Here is a 25,934-nt window from a genome sequence, read left to right as displayed (position 1 = left end):
CTGAAAAAAGCTACTTGGAGTTGCAAGAAAAGAAAATGTGTGAGTCTCCTAACCCTCTGTATTTTATCTTCATTGCATCACCGTTCAAAGCATCTGTTCCCATACAATTCTGAGGCCTGCTGGCCTTGGAAACACACAGGCTCTTGCTCTTTCATTCCATAAACATTCACTGAGCACAGGCTAAATGACTGATTCTGAGCTCAGCATCAAAAAACAAACAAAGACAAGAAACAATACACACAATAACTAAGTAAAAACAGTAATGTGTCTTAAGAGGTGACAAAAACTGAATTCAGGTAAAAGGAAACTAGAGGAGACTAAAGGAAATCCAAAATACTAGGGTAGGGAGGGACAGGAGGCAAGTTGCTCTTTTAAAGATGGGTAGGAAAGTAGGTGCACTGAGGTAACCTGGAACAAAGATTTGAAGGAGGTGAAGGAGTTAGCCAAGCAGATATCTAGGTACAGATGCACCATAGACGTTATGTTCACTGCCAAAAGTGAGACCAATATTCACTAACTACAGCATGACACTCCAATGCACATAAGCTGGAAAGTGAAATACGCCATTTATAAACATTCATACACTTTACAGCCTGGATATAACCTAATGATCTCCTGGATTTTACTCCCTAAAATGTTATTTCTCAAAAATGAGAGAATTGCTCTGACATTTATATACTTTCAAGATATATATATCCTTTCACAATATAAGGACTCTCTCGGTTACTTTATTTTGAACAGCAAGATGCTTATTGGGGAAAACATATTCATCAAAGCTAGTTTGGGACATTTATTGAAGTAAGCTGATGGACTTTTTTGTTTTGAGATGGAGTCTTGCTTTGTCGTCCAGGCTGTAGTGCAGTGGCACAATCTTGGCTCACTGCAAGCTCCGCCTCTCCGGTTCACGCCATTCTCCTGCCTCAGCCTCCCGAGTAGCTGGGACTACAGGCGCCCGCCACCACAGCCGGCTATTTTTTTTGTATTTTTAGTAGATATGGGGTTTCACTGTGTTAGCCAGGATCGTCTCGATCTCCTGACCTCATGATCTGCCCACCTGTCTCCCAAAGTGCTGGGATTACAGGCATGAGCCACCCTGCCCTGCCGGACTTTTTTTAAGGAGGAAAATAAATCTAAGAAAAAATTAAAATAATTCCTACAACATGGAAAACAATTTGGGTGCTATAGTAGGCAATCTTCTTAAAGATGGCTTTAAAAAAGCAATGCAGGGCTGGGTATGGTGGCTCATACCTGTAATCCCAGCACTTTGGGAGGCTGGAGTGGGAGGATCACTTGAGGCCAGGAAAGGCATCTGAGACCAGCCTGGGTAACATAGCATGACCCCATCTCTATTAAAAAAAAAAAAAAATCTTTAAAAAACTTGCTGGGTGTGGTGGTGCACACCTGTAGTCGTAGCTACTTGGGAGGCTGAGCAGGGAGGATAGCTTGAGCTCAGGGTTTGAAGTTGTAGTGAGCTATAACTACACTACTGCACTCCAGCTTGGACAGCACAGTGAGACCCTGTCCCTTACAAACAAACAAAAACAAAGCAGTGCAGGAATTCTACACACAAATGAACACAAATGAGCCACTGAGACATGAATGAATCTCACAGACAGAGTGCTGAGCAAAAGATGCCATTTATGTAAACAGGCAAAGCCACCCTTTAGTGTTAGAAGTTAGAGCTTTCCTTTGGAAGGGGAATGGGGAATTGTGGGTGTGTCTACAGGAAGGGTTCAGGCTGTTGCTCCTGCTCTATTAATATTTCTTGACTTGAGTGTTGGTTACTCAGGTGTGTTCATTTTGTGCTAACTCACTGAGCTGTACACTTATGTTTTATGCACTCTCCTGTATTGATGTTATCTTCAATAAAAAGAGGTGTTTTCTATTTTTTTTAAGAGCAATGTGAAGTGTTTCCATTGTGGAGATTTCTTATTGACATATGAGCTGAACAAGAAAAAACAACTATCCTAATGTGATGTGAATGAGCACTATGACTCAGGACAGAGTTTCCAGAGATAGCATCATTTATGAATTTTAAAAGTGCTGAATCCCAAACAATTTGGAAGAAAGTAAATAGGATGAGCTTGAAACTGTGTTAGATGGCCCTGAAAATCATGCTGGTGATGATAAAGGCACCCAAGTGTAACAATGCATGCAAAAATAGTACAGAAATAAAATTGTTCTGTGAGATATAAACATAGGGGAAAAGCACCATTTCCAAGTTTATACAATTTATATGACTGAAAATATGCATGTGCAACTCAATATTATAAGCAGAAATTATCTCAAATATATTCCTAAAATGTTATATGCCAAAGTTGGCCCCAAACTTTTTAGACATTTTCATGGAAAAAATAGGAGACTGTCCTTTAGATCTTGACATACATGCCTTATATTGCTCTGTGCTCTGCCTCCCCTTATGACTGAGAAGACTCAATCACAAATGCTTTGTGTCAACTTAGAAATTATGAAGAACTGAAAATTGTTTAAATACATGAATTCTGCAAAAATCCGCTGTCCAAGATAGTAGCCATTAGCCACATGTGGCAATCAAGCACTTAAAATACGACTCATGAGACCAAGGAGCTAAATTTTCTTTTTTTTTTTTTTTTAAGAGACAGGGTATCACTGTGTTGCCCAGGCTGGAATGCAGTGGTGTGATCATAGCTCACTGTAACTTTGAACTCCTGGAATCAAGCTATCCATCCCCTCAGCCTCCTGAGTGGCTGGGATTACAGGCACGCACCACCATGCTCAGCTAATTTAATTTTGTTTTTGCAGAGACAGGGTCTTGCTATGTTGCCCAGAATGGTCTCAAACTCCTGGCCTTAAGCGATTCTCCTGCCTCTAATTTTAATTTTAAAATGAAAGCAATATGAAATATTTTTCTGTTAAGTACAACTTTACTTTGTAGAATATTTCACTTGAATTATTGAAAAGTAAGCATCCAAATTGAGATGTGATTCAAGTGACACTAGATTTTCAAGACTTCGGCCTCCCAAAATGCTGAGATTACAAGTGTGAAAGTCTGATGTCACTTGAAGCCTTGAAGGAAACCTGTAAAAACTTGTAAAAATTTTTTAAAAAGTAAAATATTTCATTATATGTTGAAAAGATAATATTTTGGATATATTGGGTTAAATAAGATGTATTACTAAAGTTCATTTCACTCTTGTTTTTACTTAACATGACTATTAGATTTAAAATATACATAGATGGTTCACTTTATATTTTATAAGACAGCGTTGCTAAGGAATAAAATGCCATTTTTGATCAGACACCTCAGGGGAGAGATAAAAGAAAGAAAAATCAAACCTGGAAAGACTGATATTTGAAGATCTGATTAACAGTATGGCAGAAAAAGTCCAGGAGTCAGGAGAAATATGAGAAAGCAGAAAGCAAAGGGAGAAACCAGTGCATCTTTTTAAAAATTTTTAGAATTAAAAAAATTTTTTTTTAGAAACAGGATTTTTCTCTGTCACCCAGGCTGGAGTGCAGCAGCATGATCCTAGCTCAGTTAGTGCATCTCTTAAGTGAAAGTGGTCAGATTACCTGGGGCTGATCCAGACAGCAGAGCAAATTCTATCTACAGTTCCACAGCTGTCAACAAATCCAATTGACCTATTTTTTGCTAGGTGTTAGAAGATTGCTATATCTGTTATTAAAGACACAAGAAGAATGGCAGAAGTGCTGAGCACATGTCTTTCTAGAGTGAAGAAAGAAAGGAGGGAGTTTTTAATTGCTTTGCTCCAAATCTTCCCTCCATTAGAGGTTTCAGTGAGGATTAGAAAACACACAGTTACACCAAATGTCTGGGACAGGAAGATGTGTTTTAATGGAGCCAAGAAAATGCAATAAAGTACTAGATTCATTTGAACCTATGGCAATTTTGTACTTTTGGAAACAGCCAGGATTAGTCCTCATTTTAAAAAGAGGGCTGAACATGGTGACTCACACCTGTAATCCTAGCACTTTGGGAGGTCAAGGTGGGTGGATGACCTGAGGTCAGGAGTTTGAGACCAACCTGGCCAACATGGTGAAACCCTGTCTCCACTAAAAATACAAAAATTAGTTGGGTGTGGTGGCAGGCGCCTGTAATCCCAGCTACTTGAGAGGCTGAGGCAGGAGAATTGCTTGAACCTGGGAGGCAGAGGTTGCAGTGAACTGAGATTGTGCCATTGCACTCCATAGCCCGGGCGAAAAGAGTGAAACTCCGTCTCAAAAAACAAAACAAAACAAAAAGAAAACCTGTCAACAGATGAAAGGAGGAAAAATTGTAAGAGGTGTGCGCATGTGTGCGTAATGGAATATTATTCAGCCTGAAACAATATCTTGCCATTTACAACATGGATAAACCTACAGGACATTATGCTAGTGAAATAAGGCAGATACGAACAGAAAAATCGTGCATGATCTCACTTATATGTGAAATAAAACAAAACAGAAAACATCAAATACATAGAAACAATAAAACACTGGAACTAGGGCAGAAAGGAATTGGGGAGATGTAAGTCAAAGGGTATGAAATTGAAGATATGCAGGATGAATGAGTCTGGAGATCTAATGCACAGCACCAGGACTACAGTTAATATTTTATTGTATACTGGAAATTTACTGAGAGATTTTAGGCACGCTTACCACAAAAAATGGTAACTATGCAAGATGTGTTAATTTGCTTAACTATTGTAACCATTTCACTATGTGTATCAAACAGCATGCTGTAAACCTTAAATATGTACAATAAAAATAAAATTTAAAAATAAATAGAAGAGAGAGAAGAAACTGATACCCCACCCCACCTGCCCCACTGACTACCTGTGAGTTTTTTCCGTGGTTGGTAGGTGGTCAATAGATACCTCATTGATTTGGTACATTTTCCGAAGTATGTGCTATGGTATAGACAGGTATTTGGTGGGTCTGTCTGTCTGTCTCTCTCTCTCTCTCTCTCTCCTCTCTCCTCTCTCTCTTTTTTTTAACTTTCTTTCTCTCACCTTGAAAAATAGAGCGGTATTTGGAGAGGAGGAAAAGCCAGGGGAAAGTTCTCAGGTCATTTTGAAGAAGGCCAAGTTAAATTAAGCAAGGAAGTTTTGCACCTGGGACCTCTTCAGAGCCTTGACTCTTTTAAGAAGCATCAAGGGCTGGGTGCGGTGGCTCACACCTGTAAACCCAGCACTTTGGGAGGCTGAGGCGGGTGGATCTCGACGTTAGGAGTTCGAGACCAGCCTGGCCAAAATAGTGAAACCCCATCTCTACTAAAAATACCAAAAAAAATTAGCTGGGCATGGCGGCAGGCACCTGTAATCCCAGTTACTCCAGAGGCTGAGGCAGGAGAATGGCTTGAACCCAGGAGGTGGAGGTTGCAGTGAGCCGAGATCGCACTACTGCACTCCAGCCTGGGTGAGAGAGTAAGACTGTCTCAAAAAAAAAAAAAGAAGCATCATGACTCTCCAAGAGAGCTGACAATGCGCATGGCCTCCGAAACATACTGGATGAGGAACACTCTTACCCAGGAGCATTCCAGGGAGGGTGCAATCAAGAGCCATTGGCTTGGATGGAAAACAAACTCCAAATCTTCAGCCCTTTTGGCTTCACTCTCAGCCAAAAACAAACATGACTGACTGCTGTGAGCAAGAATGGTTCAGAGACAACAGGGGCCAGAAGCTGCAGGCTGCCCCAGCTCATCCACTGCCAGACTCCTCTGGGACCCATCTCAATAGGGTAGGGACGAGGTAACATCCAGGTGCCCCATGACTACAGCCAGGTCCGGGAGAAGGAGCCGCTTACCCCTCACCTTCAGGAGCTCCCAGGTTGGCCTACAATCAACCCAAAACACCAGGCCTCAGGCAAAGTCCTGTGAGCCTTGATACCAACAACCTCCTAGCAACAAGCAGAAAGGAGACATCCCCCATCCCCCTGCCTCCCCTCCCCATGGCTGGAAACTTGAGATGACAGTGTTATGCCAGGCCCAGTCTCTCCCTGGAACAAGGCATTCCTGCTCACACAGCTGCCACCTCCCCTTGGTTACCTCCTGCTTCTCCTCTGGTCATCTGCCTCCTCCACTAGCTCTAGAATAGTTTTACTTCCTTGGATGTAGGGTAATTTCTCTGCAGTGACGGCAAAGGAGTACAGGCCTCACAGCAGCCACAGGCTGTCCACAGAGCCAACAATAGGCCACTTGTCTATTCTGTGCACATTTTTTAGGGATCCCAAGTTATTTCTTTCTGATTTAACTACAAGTCATTTTATTATTATTTCATACGATATGTGCTTCAAATGCTAAAAATTACATAAAATTGCAACGCTTTACATGGGCAAGTTCTAATTCCCTGGTCAGATATTAAAACCAGTTGCTCAATACAAAATTATATTAAGGAGAACAACAAAGATAATTCAGCAAACCCATGAGAAAAAAAAAAAAGAACATCTTAAAATTTTAAATTTCAAAAAACAACCTTAGAACTATCCTAGGACTAAGGCAGAAACACACAAGACCTCTATGGGATAAACGGCAGCAGTTTTTAATTGTACCCCAAAAACATTTTGGATCAGGCCTCACAAAAATACATGCGGCTTCTGTGGAGTTCGCCAGTAACTTCATGGCCACTCCAGCAACGGCTGTTTCTGACATTAGTCTTAGGAGTTAGTCGAAAGGGCCGATAACTCCTCCATCACTGAAATGCCCTCTTCCCCTGGCCTCCATCCCCCACGCTCGGCAAGTTTCCCTCTGACCTCTCTGGCTACTTACTTTTTCTTTTCTCGGAATGCTGGAATTCCCCTGGGCTCAGCCCTAAGGCCTTTTTCCTTCACACCCTCCCTTCCTTCCTGGGCGATTTCATCCATGACGGTGGTTTCAGTTACCATCTGCCAGCCGGCGTCTCCAGCCCAGACCTCTGCACAGAGCTCCTGAAGCACAGACCTCACAGCCCATTCTGCAGTCATCCTTATCTCAGCAAAGGGCCCCTTAATCCAGCGCAGAAGCCAAACCAGCCTTGTCCTCTCCCTCTCCACGGTGCCTTGTTACCCCATCCAGAAGCAACCCTGGTGGTCTGCCTGGCTCAATATTTCTTAAATCTACCTACCTCTCTGCATCTCCATCAAGACGCTCCACCTAAACTAAACAACGATCTCTAGTCTCTGAAGAGCTACTCCAACAGGGTCCTAACCACACCCATTCTTGCCCTCCAAGCCAGTCACTAACCTGCAGCCATTCTGATCTTTCCAAAGTATAAATTTGGAATCATTCTCCAGCTTCTCCTGAAAGCCCTCCAGCAGCTTTGCACTATACTTAGGTTAAAGGGCCCCCATCCTCAGCCTGGCCTGCAGGGCTGTGTGGGGGCCCGACTCACTCTCCAGCCTCACCCCACCTCACTCGCCCCTCTGTCATTTGCAGGCAAGACACAGTGAACTCCCTTCTGCTCCTCAAGTCAAACGTGCTCCCTCCCACCTTGGCTTTGTCTGAGCTGCTCCAGGAGTCCCCACCATCTCCACCCTCCCTTCCCTGTTGACCCTCAGGTCTTGCTATGTACACTTCATGAAGCCCTCCCCCAACACCGCCAGCCTGGGGCAGGCCCCTTGCCATGTTCTACTCGACAGCGCTCACCCATCTGTGATCCTACAACCCTCGTGTGCCCATCTGCACCGTGTCTGTGCCCTCAGCTAGACTCTAAGTTTCATGTGACCAGGGCATTACCCAGACCGGCTTACTAAAGTATTCCCAAACACTACCAGCAAAGATTTGTTCAAAGAAATGTGAACGAAACCTGACCCACTTGTGCTGGATGGTAGATTCCCGCAGAGGGAGAAAAATGAAGCATAAGAATGTATCTCCTTTTTTGGGGAGTGATTGAGACAAGCGTATGACTCCTTCCCTCCCTCCAGCTTAAATTAACTTCAGCTAACCTCTCTGGACAGAACAGGAAGATCACAGGCCAATAAAAATAGCAAGAGGACAGAGGATCAAGAGAGGCCAGGGTGGGAGAGGAACTTCATAAGAAAACAGCAGCCTCCAGGCAGCAGCTCCTGCATTTTATCCTCCATTAGGAACATCTACGCCTGTAACCTTCCTCCTCGCTCCCCTGCCAGCATCAAAGGAGGGGATGCCCATTCCCTTGTGCCCCTCCCATCTCACCCCGCCTGGAACCTGCCTCTGTCTTTTATCACCTCTTCTCTCCCAATACCTTTCAGCTTAAAAAAATGTTCAAATCTTCCAGGCATGGTGGCTCATGCCTGGAATCCCAGCACTTTGAAAAGCCAAGGAGAGGCCAATCGCTTCAGCCCAGGAATTCGAGACCAACCTGGTAAAACCTTGTTGGTTTGAGACCACATGGTGAAATGCTGTCTCTAACAAAATTAGCTGGGCGTGGGAGGCTGAGGTGGGAGGATCATCTGAGCCTGGGTAGGTCGAGGCTGCAGTGAGCTGTTATTGTGCCACTATACTCCAGCCTGGGCAACGGAATAAAGCCATGTTTCAAAAAAAAAAAAAAAAAAAAAAAAGACGGGGTGGGGGCTCAAATCTCCTGTTTAAACTGCTCTTCTGTCCTTCTAAACATATTTACTTAAGCCCATGGCGGGAAGGCCTCTGCCTGTTCTACACCATGACAACTGCTCTTGCAAGACTTACCAGTGGCCAAACCCAGTGGGCCCCTCCCACTTGACATCCTCCCGGCTTTTGATACTATTCTCCATGTCTTCTCAAAGCATGCTCTTCCCATGGATTCTGTAATATCACACTCTTCTGTTCCTCCCTCCACCTTGGAAAAGTGCTATTTTTCTTTCTCTGGATTTTACCAAAGTATATCTCTGTTATGAATCGGGAGAAAACTGGTCCCTCACCACAGATAGCGTGAGACAAACTGGTCTAGATCTTGCAGTCTTTTTAATAGATCTGTCTGCTTACACTGAAAAACCAAGAAACCTCATGATATAAACTTACCAGCTTCTCTAAAATAAAGCCAGTTCTGGGTCCATATTTCCACCAGGCATCAGAGAGCAGAGGCTCAGTGGAAGCCACCTCTTGAGATGGGTGTGTACCACTGGATGACCATCCTCACCACCATTCCTGCCTGCTCTCAGGGTTCACACCTCAGACACCTACATCTCTGTTCCCGGCCTCCTTGCAAGTCCCAACCCAACAACCACAGTTGCCTTCTGGAATGTTCCCTGAGTGTCCTCCTGACCCCTCAAGTCTCTATACAACCATCCCTATCCTCATCACCTCTGCCCCAGGGCTCCTCATGCTGTGTTCTTGGTCCTTACAGATGACCCCATCTCACACCTGAGTCACTCAGGTGTCATCCTTGGCCCCTCTCTCCCCTTCAATGACACAAAGGTTTAGTGATTATTCCTCTCTTTCAATGTATCCATTAACTTGATGCTTATGTATTAAGTCCTGAAGATACAACAGTGAGCAGGGCACCCCACTGCCCCCGCAAGCCCTGCGCCAGCCACCAGCTATCTTCCACTCTGAGGACATACACATTGCTGGGATGACACTCCATTTTCTGCCTTTACTTCCCCCAACACCCACCCTCCCCAGGGTCATCTGTTTTAAATGTCACTATTCTCTTGGTTTGTGGGTGGGTTCGGGTGCAGCGAGCACAGGAGAGCCTTTTTAACATAATTTTCATTTCACTCTGAATCAGCATCTTACCCTAATTAAAATTAGACTCTCTGCACTGCACTTGTGGAAATGAAGCTCTGAATACTCAACAATCAGCCAGAAAGTAAATGATGAGTCATTTATATAACACAGGCAAAATTTCATCATCCCGGAAGTTTGGGATATTCTGTTTCATTAAAAGGAGCCATTGAGATGTTTATATCTGTCAAGGTGCTTTCTTTAGGTTAAGGCATAAGTAGCATCATTCGGTTTTCTGAAGGACAATGTACTTGGTTTAATCCAGGACAGCACACTCGTTGAGTGTGCCCAGCCACCCCTCAACGGTCTTCATTGCAAAGGCTCAATGGGCCAGTGCAAGATGAACCTAGTTCTTAAGTTGATCAGGGAGGTCAGGAGCTCCATCACAAAAGGGAGTCAACCTGGGGAACAGAGCCCAGAGCTGAGGGCCTGAAGGCAAAGGCCCCCATGTCCTGTCTGGACAAGGGCAGAGAGTGTGGCTTTCTCCTGCAGGCAGGACGAGGCAATTTCCAACAGCAGAACCTGGGCAGCAAGGCCTGGAGCCCATCCTTCACTGAGGGGATGCCTTCGAGGCACTCCAACATGACCCCATGTACCCAACATGTGTTACAGCCATTTGCCTCCTACTCTCAACCTCACATCCTGGCTCCGACAGCCTCCGCCTCTGTCCACAAAGGGACAAGCTATGCAGGAGAGGTAGCATGGCCAACTGCCCATGAACGTGGTCTCTGGGTCCAACAGGCTGGGTTCATATCCCACTCCTGCCATGTGCAGTTATAACTTTGGGCAAAGTGCACAGCTTCTCTGTGTCTGTTTCATTTATCAAATGAGTATAGGTCTTCACAGGCGAGAGATGAGGGTTAAAGGTAGAGTGGACATGAGCACTTCAGCATAAGATTTGTCTGATGCATAAAGAGGATTCCCTCTGCAGAGTAAAATCTTATTTTAAATTTAAACAAACCATAGAGACACAAATATGGGCCAGAAGCATATAAGAGACAGACACACCCATATTTATTTATTTTTGTGTGTTTGTTTTTCTCCTGGTTTTCTGTATTTCTGCCCTGGGGCTCCATGCCATTCCCTACATCTTTACAGTAAACTCACCTGACTCACTGGAGCTCGCTGGACTAGGGCTCTGCTCCACATAATCAAAGGAAGCCCACCCAGAATAGGCTTCCTTCTCTCTTTGTCCATCCCACACACAAGCCAGACAGGACTTGGCTCTTCCTCAGCCTTCTGCCTTCAGCCCATGCTCCTGTCCACGCCAGCAATAGCACAGAGCTGCCCACCTCGCCTCTCAGTCTCCTCCAGTCTCAGTCCCTCACTTTGCAGAGCCCTCATTTTACACCTCTCCGAAGCTCTCTCCAGTCCACCTAGCCAAAGAACCTTCTGGCCACTCTGAAGCCCCTTGGCTGCCCACTCGTGCCTCTCCTATGGAGGATCGAATCCAGGCGCCATCATTTAGTAGTTCCAGCCCCTGGGCAAAGCCTTCTGCCCCTCGAGCTTAGTTTCCTGGTGTCTAGAAGGGAGACTCCACTGTCATTCTGGTCTCTCACACGGAACTTTTGAGAGACCAGAAGCACATGCCAGAAAGTGTGCCCAATGACTGAAAACTTCAAAGTCCTCTCCAAACTGTAGGCCTTTCCCATAGACGCTCTCATGAATGAACAGCAATTTGCAGATGAACACGTAGGCTCTTCATTCTGTGTCACTCTGCTTTACAATCCTCTGGGAGCTCTGAGGAGTGGGAAATTCCAGAGGCCCCCACGGATCTGCCAGCCACACAATCTCTGGGTGCACCTGATGGGCTGGTTGAGCCCTCATACCAAAGGAATTCTGGCAGCACCATCACTTTCTCATAGCTTCTCAATTCTTCATCCCTCAAGCATTCGGCTCTAGGACTTAGAAAAAAAATATCTCCAAGTCTGCCCATAACTCTGCATTTTAAATGTTCTGTTGTCCATAATAACTAATTTCCATAAAGGGCCAGTAGGATGGAGCACAGCAGGACACAACAGGAGAAAACAAAATGCAGTAACGTAGATTTCATTGGACCAGCTAGAGCACTCAGAGAAATTGTCAGACCACATCAAAAGGAATGGAGTCATCATCATCTTTACACAACTCCCTTCACACTCTCTGAAAAGTCATGATGGAGTGGGCCGTAAATTATGGCATCTTCAGCTAATTTTACATGATACAGACACAAATGACTTTACTTTTCCTAATTGTGAGAAATAATGAAATCTTCTTTCCCTCCTTCTATCCATGTCCTCTATCCAAAGGTTCTGCTAATTTAAAACATTTGGTGGAAAAATAATACTGGGGCATTGTTCTTATAAAAAAAATCTAATCATTCTGAGCTTAATTCTAATATGCAGAGAAGAATATGAACCTGTCCTGCATGATGGTACTATGACAAAACGAGTTAATTACCATCTCATCCTAAGATGAATCTACTTGTCATAGGAATAGGAGCCATTATTTCACACAAAATAATGACCCAGATAGAAAGTAATGACTGCATCTAAGGCAACCAATGACACAGCTTCATCTTGACCTAACTGAACGGCAATTAACAAGTGTCACCACTACATATATATAAATACGGCCAAAGCTATTCATTAAATATTTGCAATGAAAAAAACCCACAAATGGTTTTTAGCGTTCTTCTTCCTGGGAAGCACCTGTGGTCTTCTACCTGGTGTGATGACAGAAAAATTTACACATGTAAAATTCAGCCATCAGTTGGAATAGCCCTGGGCACTGGAGAAGTACATGGAGTTGTCCTCTGCTCTTTGCACACAGAGGTGGTCTTTTCTTTAGAAATTATGGCCAGCAACAGAAAAGAGGAGTAGGGGGAAGGGGGCCCAGTTCCATTATTTTGTCCCACTTCTTGTTGTCATGGCAACTGGACTAGAAACTAAAACCACAGCCAGCAACGACAGCGAGAAATGCTGGGTCTTTCCAAGTCCAGCCCTGTCCACTGCCAGACAATGCGGGGGCTAATGGAGGGGCAACCTCAATACACCTGGCTCCTCCAAGGCAGGAATGACCATAAGCCACATTTCTGTTTAGAGGAATAGAGATGGAACTCTGGGATAGACATCTGGAGGCACTCCAGGTCAGAAATCTCACTGCTGCCCTGGTGTGCAAGCTGTCCAGTCTGTCTTATTTAAAAACCAAGTGTAAAACAGTAGCAGGATGATATGATGGGCTTTAAAGCATATTATTTTCAAAACGTTAAGAACAGAATTCTTATACTATAAGTATTCACTTAATGTTATCAGTAGGTTCCTGGGAACTGAGACTTTGAGCAAAATGACAAAAAACCAATTTTCTTCTCAAGGTTAAAACTAAACCACATTGAATGAAATTGAGGACCTGCTGTATGCTGTTTCACTAAAAGTTTCCAAGAACCTACTGACAGTGTTAAGGACTTATTATACAACTACAGAATGAGCAGGTGTCATTTACTTAACGAATTACCTGATGAATCATCAGATACACGTGTGTATACACAGACTCAGTGGGGAAAAAAAGAATACTGGTATAAAAGTTAAAATAAAGACTGGCTAATGTCCTTCAGGGCATAAAAACCCTAACTTTGAAGGCATTTTCCATTGGACAGATGTACATCTCCACTTGGGTACTACAGAAACGATACCCCAGTAGCCGGCAAATCGGGCTGTTTCCTGAAGAACTGAGACAGGACCACTGTCTCAATGGGTCAGTCATGCAATGACCTAATTTGGTTAAGACAAAGTCACCAACTCATATCAACTCATATGTTTTCTTTCTTTTAAGAGGCTGGGTCTTACACTGTCACCCAGGCTGGAGTGCAGTGGTGCAATCATAGCTCACTGCGGTCTCAAACTCCTGGGCTCAAGCAATTCTCCCACCTCTCCAGCCTCTAGAGTAGCTAGGAATATGGTCAAGCACCACCATGCTCGGCTTTTTAAAAAGACTTTTTTTTTTCTTTTTTCCGCAGAGAAGGGGGTCTCGCTATGTTGCCCAGTCTAATCTCAAACTCCTGGGCTCAAGCAATCCTTTTGTCTCAGCCTCCCAAAGTGTTGGGATTACAGGCTGAGCCACTGTGCCCAGCCTCAAATCACATGTTTTTAAAGAGCATATTTGAGAGTGGGCAGAGCCTCATGCCTTCCTTTTACCCGCTAACCCCTCAAATATTCTAAGCATCTGAGTCTTAATTACAAAACCATTTCTAAAATGATTTTTTCCTGGTATTCAGATCATAGGGTAAATTCTATCTCTAGGATGTCCCTATACAAGTTGATTATTTGCAGCAATCCAAACAAAGATGGCTCTATTTCTATAGAAAGCTACATGAGTTATAAAAACACTTGTGTTCTCAGGCTTATGCATATGTGAACAAAAGCTACTTGCCCCACCCCCCATTTCTTAAATAATAATCTGAATTCTACCAGAGTAGAAAGAGCCTCCCTCATGCTAGTAAAATTACTAGAAATTCTGACCTCAGAGATCATCTGGCTCCTGGTCTATGGCCCATAGACCTACACATAAGCCATACATGAGTGGCTACTCCCAGAGTCCCTGGAGCCTGAACACTCAATACATGTTGAAGGGAGGGTGGCAGCAGGGAAACAAATCTCCTTTAAAGGGACAACCTAATCATTTCACTGTTCCACAAAATTCCTCTCAACGCCTTCCCGCTGCCTTTACAGTCCAGTCCCAGCTGTCTCTGGCCCCTTCTCCGGACCCTCACTCTCCCCCGGTGTTCTTTTGATTCCTCTCGCTCCCTCCTGCCTCAGGCCCTCATGTACACTGTTCCCTGTTTGGAGGGCTCCCCAGCCTGCCCGAGCACAGCCGCACCCCCAAAGACACCCCGTCATCCTTCCCATCTCGGCTTCAGATACCTTCTGGATCCCCTTGCTCCTCAGCTCCGGCCACTTCCCGCTGGTAAAACTCACTAGTTCGGCTGTTTTATTCTCTGTATCCCAGCATCTAGTACTAGTCCTGGCCCAAAGCTGACAGCTGACAATGTTTATTAACAAATTCCCTAATTGGCTGATTGGACCTGAAATCACAATCACCTGTATGGGGTGGGGAATTGTCAATTACTAGGGAACACTGGGTAAGAAAGAACAAGATAAGCATCAAGCAGTGAACTCAGCTCCAGTTTGGGGCTGGGACATTCCTTCAGTAGTAAATGTCATATTAAAACTCAAGTAGACCCTATGGTTGGGCACAAAACCTCATATGGCATGAAGAAAGGTTCAAAAACAGACATATTTCTGGGCAGATATGAATTCCCTGCAACTAGGCAGTTTTCCCTGGTATGATCGAATGTGGGTGGCCCAGGACTCTGGCATGCTCCCACACGAGGAAGGGAAGGGGGCTTGCAGCAATGAAGACCCACAGATTAAAGGAAGGTGGGGTCTGGGAAGTCACATCACCTTGAGGGTTTGAAAGGAGTCCTGGTGCTGGCCTGCAGCTCTGTCAGCTGTTAACCCTACTCCAGCTGGAAAAGATAGGACCCAGGCTCCTGCATGCCTGGGAAGGAGGGGTTAGCCATCTTGTTCCAGAGTCAGCTCTGGAGAGGGCTGCTCCCCTGTGGGGCTGCCAAAGGTTTAGGTCACAGCTTTTGCATGGCCTCTCGAGTGTGGCTGATCTGCCCTAAGCCAGCTCCCTGCCTGTTCACTCAGGTGAACACTCGCAAACCTCTTCAATGGTACCCTGACTGCAGCGCTCACCTTCTTAATGAACTCTGGGATGAGTTTCTGGTCTGTCAGGTGGTCTAAGGAGGAACAGCAATCTAATTCCAAGATGTAGCCTTCATTGTGAAGATCAGTTTTCTGAGATCTGAAGAGAAAGAAAAGCACACACACAAACAGATTAATATCTTGCATAATTTGGAGACAGTCTCACTCTTGTCACCCAGGCTGGAATGCAATGATGCAATCTTGGCTCACTGCAACCCCCAACTCCCGGGTTCAAGCAATTCTCCTGCCTCAGCCTCCTGAATAGCTGGGATTACAGATGCCCACTACCATGCCTGGCTAATTTTTGTATTTTTAGTAGAGATGGGGTTTCACCATGTTGGATAGGCTCGTCTGGAACTCCTGACCTCAGGTGATCCGCCTGCCTTGGCCTTCCAAAGTGCTGGCATTATAGACGTGAGCCACTGTGCCCAGATGCATATTTTTTTTTTTTTAAAGAATAACTGGGTCTTTAATGAAGCCCCAAATTATTTCCTGAAAGTAATGCCAAAAAGGCACTGATGAAAAATAGTTTATGGAAACTACTCAATTAATATACACAGATCCACATCATAGAAAGACATCCAAGATGCAGCATCATGTAAAACACATCATTATAGAATGATGGGTTTGGTACAATACAGCTTACATGTTACACACACACACATACCCACACATACAAACACTCACTCCGGTAATGTCTATTTCCCATTGGTTTATATCTGCCAGGGCACAGAAAAATAACTAGCAAGATATGTATCAAATCAATAATAGTAGGTACCCCTGGGGAATGGGGAGGGCTTATGTGGGAATAGGGGCTGAGTGGTGATGGTAGGGGTGTGGGGTGGTGATCAAAAATGACTTTAGCTATACTCTCTTTTTTTTTTCATTTCTAAATGAAAATAATATATTGCTACATCACTTAGAAAATTAAAAAATAATTTTAAAAAGACTTTAAAAGGATTCAACTCTTCAGAGGGCAATCTAGCAACATCTATCAAAATTAAAGATGCATTAAATAAAGACTACCAAGCAACTAAAAGAAATTCTGTGAAAACAGCATGGGTGTAAACGGCTGTCTGAGGTGAAGGCTTGCGGTCTTGCTGTCAAAGGAGAGGCTTCCCAGCACACCCTGCCATCTCTGCACACAGGGACTGCTTTCCAAAGCATCACCACACAGGCATCCTTCTGATATAGCATAGTTCAAAACTGTGTCCATTCAGGAGAACCAGCAGCAGGTGCTCACCAGGAGGAAATTCCACCACTTCACAGCCATTTACAGGCAGGGCTCCTATATGACACTATAGTGGAAGGTGTGTGGTTGTCAGAAATTGAAGGGGATTCCTTGGCCCCAACAGTTATAAGGCAAAAAGAGTGGTAGTGCTGCTAAAGGCTGGTTGAACGTACTGTCTCTCCTGGGTGGCTGGTGGTATGGGGGAGGGGGAATTAGAGACCAAAGCTCCCAGCTCCTTGTCCAGGGCTAATGTACACAACTAATCTTCCCTGGCAGAGGAGGGAGCAGATAGGATGCAAAGTCCTTAGCTCAGAGGCACAACATCCAGGCTCAACAAATCCTAACTGCGACTGATGTATTACTATCATCTATAATTGTGTTCTTACTTTTCCTTCCTAGTACTTTTCACCATCCATAGTTACTCATTCATTCACTAAATGTGGACCACACTACTATGTATCAGGCACTATACTTTAGACAGAAGTGACTAAAATCTCTGCCTTTGTGGAGCTAAGAATCTAATAGGAGGAGAAAGACAAAAAAAAATAGACGTGCATAAGCAAATATCGGAGCATGCCCAGTGGTGGACAGTCTTAAAAAAGAAAACAAAGAAAAGAGAGGCCGGGCGCGGTGGCTCAAGCCTGTAATCCCAGCACTCTGGGAGGCCGAGACGGGCGGATCACAAGGTCAGGGGATCAAGAGCATCCTGGCTAACCCGGTGAAACTCCGTCTCTACTAAAAAAATACAAAAAACTAGCCAGACGAGGTGGCGGTTGCCTATAGTCCCAGCTACTCCGGAGGCTGAGGCAGGAGAATGGCGTGAACCCGAAAGGCGGAGCTTGCAGTGAGCTGAGATCCGGCCACTGCACTCCAGCCTGGGCGACAGAGGGAGACTCCGCCTCAAAAAAAAAAAAAAAAGAGAGAGAGAAAGGAAAAGAAAAGAAGGAAAAGGAAAGGAAAAGAAAATAAAAGAGAAGAAAAGAAAAGAAAAAGGCTGGGCACAGTGGCTCATGCCTATAGTCCTAGCACTTTGGTAGGCCGAGGTGGGAAGATTACCTGAGGTCAGGGGTTTGAAACAAGTCTGGCCAGCACGGCAAAACCCTGTCTGAACTAATAATACAAAAATTATCCAGGCATGTTGGCACATGCTTGTAATTCCAGCTACTTGGGAGGCTGAGACAGGAGAATCCTTTGAACCTGGGAGGCGGAGGTTGCAGTGAGCTGAGATCACACCACTGCATTCCAGCCTGGAGGACAAAAAGCAACTTCGTCTCAAAAAAGAAAAGAAAAGAAAGAAAGAAAGTAAAATAAAAAGAAACAGAGCAGGGCACGGAGAATGACAGAGGCAGCTGGGAGACAGTTGTAGTTTTAATAAGGGTGGTCAGGATAGCTACACTGAGGAGGTGAAATTTGGAATAAAGGCTTCCAGGAGATATTCCTGGTAATACCCAGGGTCTGAGCTCTCCAGGCAGAGATAACAACATTTCATGTAAAGGCCCTAAGCTGAGGTTATGCAAAGAAGTCCTGTTGCTGGGGCTCAGTGCAGAAGGGCACAGGAAAGACACATTTGATGAGCCTAAGGGGAGCTGAATAGTGTAGACCTTCAGGCCACAGTGAAGACAGTGGCTTTTACTCAGAACGATAGAGGAAGTCTGTGGAGGGTGTGGACACAGAAGTGATATGATGTGGTGAATTTTATAAAGGATCCTTCTGGCTATAGGGGGCAGCCAGGACCCCATCTAAGTGATCCAGGCAGGCGATGATGGTGGCTCAGAGTGGGCTGGCAAAAGTGTCCTAGCAGCAGTGAAAAGTGCTGGGTTCCAGTTATGTTTTCAAGGTGAAACCTTCAAGATTTGCATACAAACAGGTTGTGAGATGTGGAAGGAGGAAGAGGATGAAGATGACTCCACGGATCTTTGCCCTAGTAACTGAGAGATTGGATGACTTTCCCAGAACTATGATGGGGAAGGGTTGGATGGCACAGGCTTAGTGGGGGAAGAAACATAATTCAAGTTTTAGATATGTTGAATATGACATATCCAGAAGATATCCAAGTTGAGATGTCTGGTAGACATTTGAGCATATATATTTACTTGAATATATGTACTGAAGTCTGGACTGCAGGAGAGGCAACTAGAGATATAAATTTGGGAGTCATCAGCCCCCAGGTATTACTTAAAACATGAGGCTAGATGAGATCTCCATTAATGTAGAGACAGAAGAGTTAAAAATTTAATTTTGGGATCCTCCACCATAAAGAGGGTGGGGAGAAAAGAGGAGAGTTCAGTCAAGAAGCTAAAGAAAGAATAACCAGGGAAGAAGGAAGAAAATGAAGAGACCTTGTTTGTTTTCCTGGAAGTCAAATCAAGAGAGCAAGTCAAGGAGACACCCTGTCAGTTTCTTCAATTAACAAATTTACAATCTTCTCTCCAATTTACTTATCCTCTTGAAATCACAAGAGGGAAACTGGATTTAATCCACCCTATGCAAGTAAGTGTGAAAAAATCTATAATCTGTTTATATGATTATCTGGCAGATAACTTTATAAATTTGGCAGACTATCAAATTTAAATGTTGATTTGGGTTCAGAATAGTTTGGCACCTTGAAAAAAAAATCCATCATTTTGCTGCTGAGTCATTTTCAGAAACAGTCTTGAGAAAAATTAACTAAAAGGAGCTCTGACCCATCTCATATCTTGCGACCCCCACTTATGCAGAGCACTGGAGAGTTGAGAGTCTCTTCTTCACCATTTCAAAGGAATTTTCTAAAACAAGTGAGAATACAAGGATATTATTGGCAGATGTAATTCCCTGAAAATCAATAATGAATAGGACAAAATGAACTCAAATCCTTACAGTGCTAGCAACAGAGTTTTAATAATGCACATAAACAGAGTGGTTCTGATTACTGGAGGCAACGGAGAAGCAACTAAGCCATTCATGCCCTGTTAAGTTTTAAAAAGTCATCAGGACATGACAAGTTAATGCAGTGTAGTACCTGGATTGGATCCTGGAACTGAGAAAGGACATTCATAGAAAAATGGTAAAATCCAAGTAAGATCTACAGTTTAATAAATAGTGAAGTACTAATGTCAGTTTCTTAGTTTGACAAATATAGTATGGCAATGTAAGATACTAATGGTGGTGGGAAACTTGGTGAAGCTCAAATGAGAATTCTCTGCAATACCTTTGCAACTTTTCTGTTAAATCTCACGTTATTCCTAGGCAGGGTACGTTGTATCTGCCACTCACCTAGAGATTTTCCTTGGGAGATAACTGAAAAAATCCATGGAAAAGGGAAAAATAGATAGAATGACTTATAGAGATGAGTAATGTAGGCTCTTGTATTCTAAGAGGAAAATAAACCTTCAAGGAAAAAGACCAGGGATAATGAAATAGAAGAATGGGGTCTGGGCCTTCTCTGGTCAGAAAAACACAAAACTTCTGCCAACTTCTTACTTCCCTCACTTTAAAAAAAATTTTTATTATTGTAAGATACACATCGCATAACATTTGCCATTTTAGTCATTTTTAAGTGTACAATTCAGTGCCATTAATTACATTCACAATATTGTGCAATAACTATCACTATCCATTACCAAAACTGCATTTTTTTGAGATAGTGTCTTACTCTGTTGCCCAGGCTGGGGTGCAGTGGCATGACCAAGCACTCATTGCAGCCTCAACTTCCTGGGCTTAAGCAATCTTCCCACCTCAGCCCACTAAGTAGTCAGTATTATAGGAACATGCCACCATGCCGGCTATTTCTTTTTTTGGAATTTTTGTAAAGATGAGTTCCTCCTATCTTACCCAGGCTGGTCTCAAACTCCTGAGCTCAATAAATCCTCCTGTTTCAGCCTCCCAAAATGCCAGGACAACAGGCATCAGCCACCTAGCTCGGCCTCCAGAACTTCTTTGTCATTCCAAACACTCCTCATTTCTTTAAGATCATATATCTAGAACTTGAGCCAAAGGTGAATGTGAGCAAGTAAAAAAACCACACACACATTAAATAAATGCTTGTCATACAAATATATGAAAGTAGATTAAGACACTGAGCACTTGTACACAAGCCTTTCCTATCTGCAAGGAAGGAGAGAGCAAAGAGCCGATGTGCCCATGTGCCAGAGAAATTCAGATGTCATCAGCACAACCGGTAACAGATGTCAGTGTTGTTTCTGAACATGATAAAAGACCACCTATTCTGTGTCAGGTTGACCTCATTACTCACACATAAACATCAACTGTAATGAAAACTGCATGCAAACTCATGCAAACTGGAGATCTTCTCTCACCACCACTGTAGTGTCTGCCAAGGGTTGTTGTGTAGTCATTCTCTAGGCAGGGAATGGCCAAATGAGGACTGAAAACTCAAAGGCCCATGGGCAATGCATAAAAGATTCTTTTTGAAACCAAAGTACATAATCTAGACTTTTTTGTCATATAAAAGATATAGAAATGCCCACCAAGAAACATGCTCTCCCTTAATTTTCTTCAAATACAGAATCCTGTCAGCTTCCCTTTCACAGTCTCACTCCTGAGAGCAGTGTGGTTGCAGAGGAGCTTGTCTCTGCCATGAGAATATCCTGCAAGCGGATGACACATGGTGAGTGCTGTGTTGCTATCATGTTGTGGACACAATGAGATACGTGGAAACCAAGGTAAACTGGGCAGTTTACATCCCAACCATTGCTAGGAATTTCAGGCCAGAGTTGCCACATCTTACATTTTTTTTTTTAAATTAATTAATGTAATTTTATTTTATTTTATTTTATTTATTTATTTTTTATTATACTTTAAGTTCTAGGGTACATGTGCATAACGTGCAGGTTTGTTACATATGTATACTTGTGCCATGTTGGTGTGCTGTACCCATCAACTCGTCAGCACCCATCAATTCATCATTTATATCAGGTATAACTCCCAATGCAATCCCTCCCCCCTCCCCCACCCCATGATAGGCCCCGGTGTGTGATGTTTAAAAGAAGCCATTAAATTGTGTTTTCATGTAGCTCACAACTGTCTGGTTTTGACTCCAAACAATATTTTCTTCATGTTTTGAGACTGAGCTTGACCTCTCAGCCACCAGTCTGTGGTCTCTGAATTATATACACAAGCTCCGATGTGAGTGACAGAAGGCTAAACACCAGGCTGTATATAAGAGTGAACAGATTATCTAATCGTATCACAGTCAAAATAACTAACCCATAAGGCCAATGCAGTACACATTCATTGTAATGACTCAGTGGATTCCTCCCTTCGGAGCTCCTCCCTACCCTTAAAGACCATGTCTGACCCCCATCATTTTCTTTTTCTTTTGAGACAGGATATGACTGTGCCGCCCAGGATGGAGTGCAGTGGCAAGATCTTGGCTGACTGCAGCCTTGACCTTTCAGGCCCAAGCAATCCTCCCACCTCACCCTCCTGAGTAGTTGGGACTATACGTGTGCCCCACCACACCCGGCTAATATTTATATTTTTTCTAGAGATGTAGTTTTGCTATGTTGCCTAGGCTGGTCTCAAATTGCCAGGCTCAAGAGATCCTCTAGCCCTGTCATCCCAAAGTTCTAGGATTACAGGCATGAGCCACCATACCCCAACTTTTCTGACCCATATGGACAGCCCCTCACTCGGCTCTCACAGGGATTAGACTTAACTCTTTCCTAAAACACTAAAATAACATTTTTGTAACAAGTACTGCTAACACTTATGAGTGCTTTAAATATTGGTAATTATCACAGGCAAAACAGTTAACCCTCACAATGTTGATAAAGTGCCAAGTAGTAAGTTGAATATGCATTTTGGCCTCATGGAAGATCTAAAGTGAGGCCACCAAAAAACAACTGCCCATCAAAAAACTATTATAAACTATACTTCTAAAAAATATGTGTGATTACAAACTATCATATACATTACATTTAAATAGTAAACATGTTATAAATCCCATTTTGGTTTATAAAGCCCTTAGATATCTTCAAAGACCATGAGTTTAAATGATGTTTTCTTTTTGCCAGGACACTAGGCAGTTGTGAAAAGGAAAGAGAATGTGCATTTCATCAATAGGCTTATTTTTGCTTCATTTAGAAATAAGCAAAAGAAATGGTGATGAATACAAACAGATTACTAGGCACTTCTCCTAAGAGAAAAAAATTTACTAAATGTCAGTTGACAGAAACAAATTCTACATCGCTGGGAAAAAGGAAGGAATGTTAAGACATTTTTCCCAAAGCAACAACAAGCTGAAACAGAATAATCAGAAGAGCTTCTTTTTTAAAGAAGTATTAGGGAGAGAAATGAGCTATAGATCTGAAAAGGATTTGTCAATGAAAGAAAACAAAGGCCATTCTTAGTTTCATTAACTTATGTATAACGATGACAATAAAGATCTCCACTTATTCATTCATCTATCCATCACCTGTGTGACTGCTGACCACATATGAGGGATTCAAGGTGCTGCCCTCAAGTCTAGATCCTGCCCTCAAGTCTAGATATACCATATGTAAACAGAATTGCTATGAGAATTCAGTTGTTTCCAGTGTCAAGGATCAGGGGAAAATGTAAGGAGCAAGGTGCATTTGAGCTTAGTCTTTGAGGCTGTATGTAAGTTAGTCATGAGACAATGGATAAAAGGTCATTCTAGGCCTGAGAACAGAAATTCAGTACTGAATGTCTGGATTGAGAAAAGTATGGGTTATATGATAGAAAAAATAAATAGGTCAGTTAGACAAAAGGTGTGTGAAGGTGTGGTTTGCCTGTAATTCAGCAGGAGCTGCAATGATGAGTCTTGGGAATGTGTGGGTCAATCCACCATTAGAATAAGTCTATGATTGTGGGCTGTGCAGAGACTGGGGCAGAATTATGGGAAACAAAGTGAGAAAGGATGGAACTTGCCTTAACTGTGAAGTAAAGAAGAGTCCCAGGTGGCCTTAGAGTGAAAGATACTACGATAGATTCTGGAAGATTAAGCAGGTGGCATTGTGTGTGATGTAGGAAGAGAGAAAGAATATTTTAGGACAGCAGCAATGAGAACTGTGCTGAGATTTTTGTCTAAGGAAGTGGGCGAGTAGAAGAGAGGTATTTCTTATTCCTACAATTGGTCTTAGCTGTGGGCAGGGAAATAACTTGCACCTTCCTCAAAATGGTCCCAGAACAACAGGGAAAGATTTCCCAAAATTTTATGAACCATCTTTGCAAAATGAACAAAACCTATATAAATACAATGAACCTGTTCCCTATAACAAAATTAAGAAATACTTGAGGTGGTCCCTTCCAAGATGGCTGAATAGGAACATCTCCAGCATGATCAATGCAGAAGTCAGGTGATTTCTGCATTTCCAACTCTGAGGTACCTGGTTCATCTCACTGGGACTGGTTGGACAGTGGGTGCAGCCCATGGAAGGCAAGTTGAAGTAGGGCAAGGAGTCGCCTCACCCAGAAAGCACAAGGGGTCAGTGGATTTCCCTTTACTAGACAAAGGAAGCTGGGACAGACTGAACTTGGAAAAATGGGACACTGTATCCCAAATACTGCACTTTTCCCACGGTCTTAGCAAGCGGCAGATCAGGAGATTCTCTGCTGTGCCTGGCTCAGTGAGTCCTATTCCCATTCAGCCTTGCTCACTACTAGGGCAGCAGTCTGAGATCAACCCGTGATGCTGCAGCCTGTCAAGGGGAGGGGTATCCACCATTGCTGAGGCTTGAGTAGGTAAACAAAGTGGTCAGGAAGCTCGAACTGGGAGGAGGACACTGCAGCTCAGCAAGGCATACCGCCTCTATAAACTCCAACTCTGTGGGCAGGGCATAGCTGAACAAGAGGCAGCAGAAACTTCTGCTGTCTGACAGCTGTGAAGAGAGGTTTGGTTTTCCCAACATGGCGTTTGAGCTCTGAGAACCAACAGACTGTCTCCTCAGGTGGGTCCCTGACCCCTGTCTAGCCTAACTTGGAGACGCCACCCAGTAGGGGCCAACAGATGCCTCATACAGGTGGGTGCCCCTCTGAGACAAAGCTTCCAGAGGAAGGATCAGGCAGCAATATTTGCTGTTCTGCACTATTTGCTGTTCTGCAGCCACCACTGTGATACCCAGACAAATAGGGTATGGAGTGGACCTCCAGCAAATTCCAACAGTCCTGCAGCTGAGAGGCCTGACTGCTAAAAGGAAAACTAAAAACCAGAAAGGAATAGCACCAACATCAACAAAAAGGACATTCACACCAAAACCCCATCTGTAGGTCACCAAAATCAAAGACCAAATGTAGGTAAAACCACAAAGATGGGGAGAAACCAGAGCAGAAAAGCTGAAAATTCTAAAAATCACAGTGCTTCATCTCCTCCAAAGGATCACAGCTCCTTGCCAGCAATGGAACAAAACTGGATGGAGAATGACTTTGATGAGCTGACAGAAGTAGGCTTCAGAAGGTCAGTAATAACAAACTTCTCTGAACTAAAGGAGCATGTTCTAATCCATTGCAAGGAAGAAAAAAACCTTTATAAAAAAGGTTAGATGAATGGTTAACTAGAAAAAAAACAGTGTAGAGAAAACCTTAAATGACCTGCTGGAGCTGAAAACCATGGCACAAGAACTTTGTGATGCTTGCACAAGCTTCAGTAGTTGATTCAATCAAGGGAAGAAAGGATATCAGCAGCACATCAAAAAGGTTATCCACCACAATCAAGTCGGCTTCATCCCTGGGATGCAAGGCTAGTTCAACATACATAAATCAGTAAACATAATCCATCACAAAACAGAACCAGTGACAAAAAACGCATGACTATCTCAAGAGATGCAGAAAAAGCCTTTGGCAAAATTCAATAGCCCTTCATGCTAAAAACTCTCAATAAACTAGGTATTGATGGAATGTATCTCAAAATAACAAGAGCTTTTTATGACAAATCCACAGTGAACATCATATTGAATGGGAAAAAATTAGAAGCATTCCCTTTGAAAACTGGCACAAGACAAGGATGCCTTCTCTCACCACTCCTATTCAACATAGTATGGGAATTTCTGACCACGACAATCAGGCAAGAGAAAGAAATAAAGCGAATTCAATCAGGAGAACAGAAAGTCAAATTGTCCCTCTTTGCAGATGACATGATAGTATATTTAGAAAACCCTATCATCTCAGCCAAAAATCTCCTTAAGCTGATAAGCAGCTTCAGCAAAGTCTCAGGATACAAAAATCAATGTGCAAAAATCACAAGCATTCCTATACACCAATAACAGACAAACAGAGAGCCAAATCATTAGTGAAGTCCCACTCATAATTTCTTCAAAGAGAATAAAACACCTAGGAATCCAACTTAAAAGGGTTGTGAAGGACC

At 43.4% G+C, this 25,934-nt stretch overlaps 1 pseudogene across 1 annotated transcript in view; it reads right to left on the bottom strand.

Moving 5' to 3' along the window:
- The window catches only part of LOC117077385, a 76,661-nt pseudogene that overhangs the window by 24,648 nt on the left and 26,079 nt on the right, over positions 1–25,934 (bottom strand). Inside the window, exon 4 of the transcript XR_004434757.1 lies at positions 15,373–15,481. The product of XR_004434757.1 is annotated as a raftlin-like (transcript). The remainder of the gene's footprint in view (positions 1–15,372; positions 15,482–25,934) is intronic.

Source organism: Trachypithecus francoisi, unplaced genomic scaffold (genome assembly GCF_009764315.1).
Source record: "Trachypithecus francoisi isolate TF-2019V2 unplaced genomic scaffold, Tfra_2.0 Contig00202, whole genome shotgun sequence".
Classification (NCBI taxonomy): Eukaryota; Metazoa; Chordata; class Mammalia; order Primates; family Cercopithecidae; genus Trachypithecus; species Trachypithecus francoisi.
The sequence above is the reverse complement of the archived record's forward strand: the minus strand, read 5'-3'. Positions and strand labels throughout refer to the sequence as shown.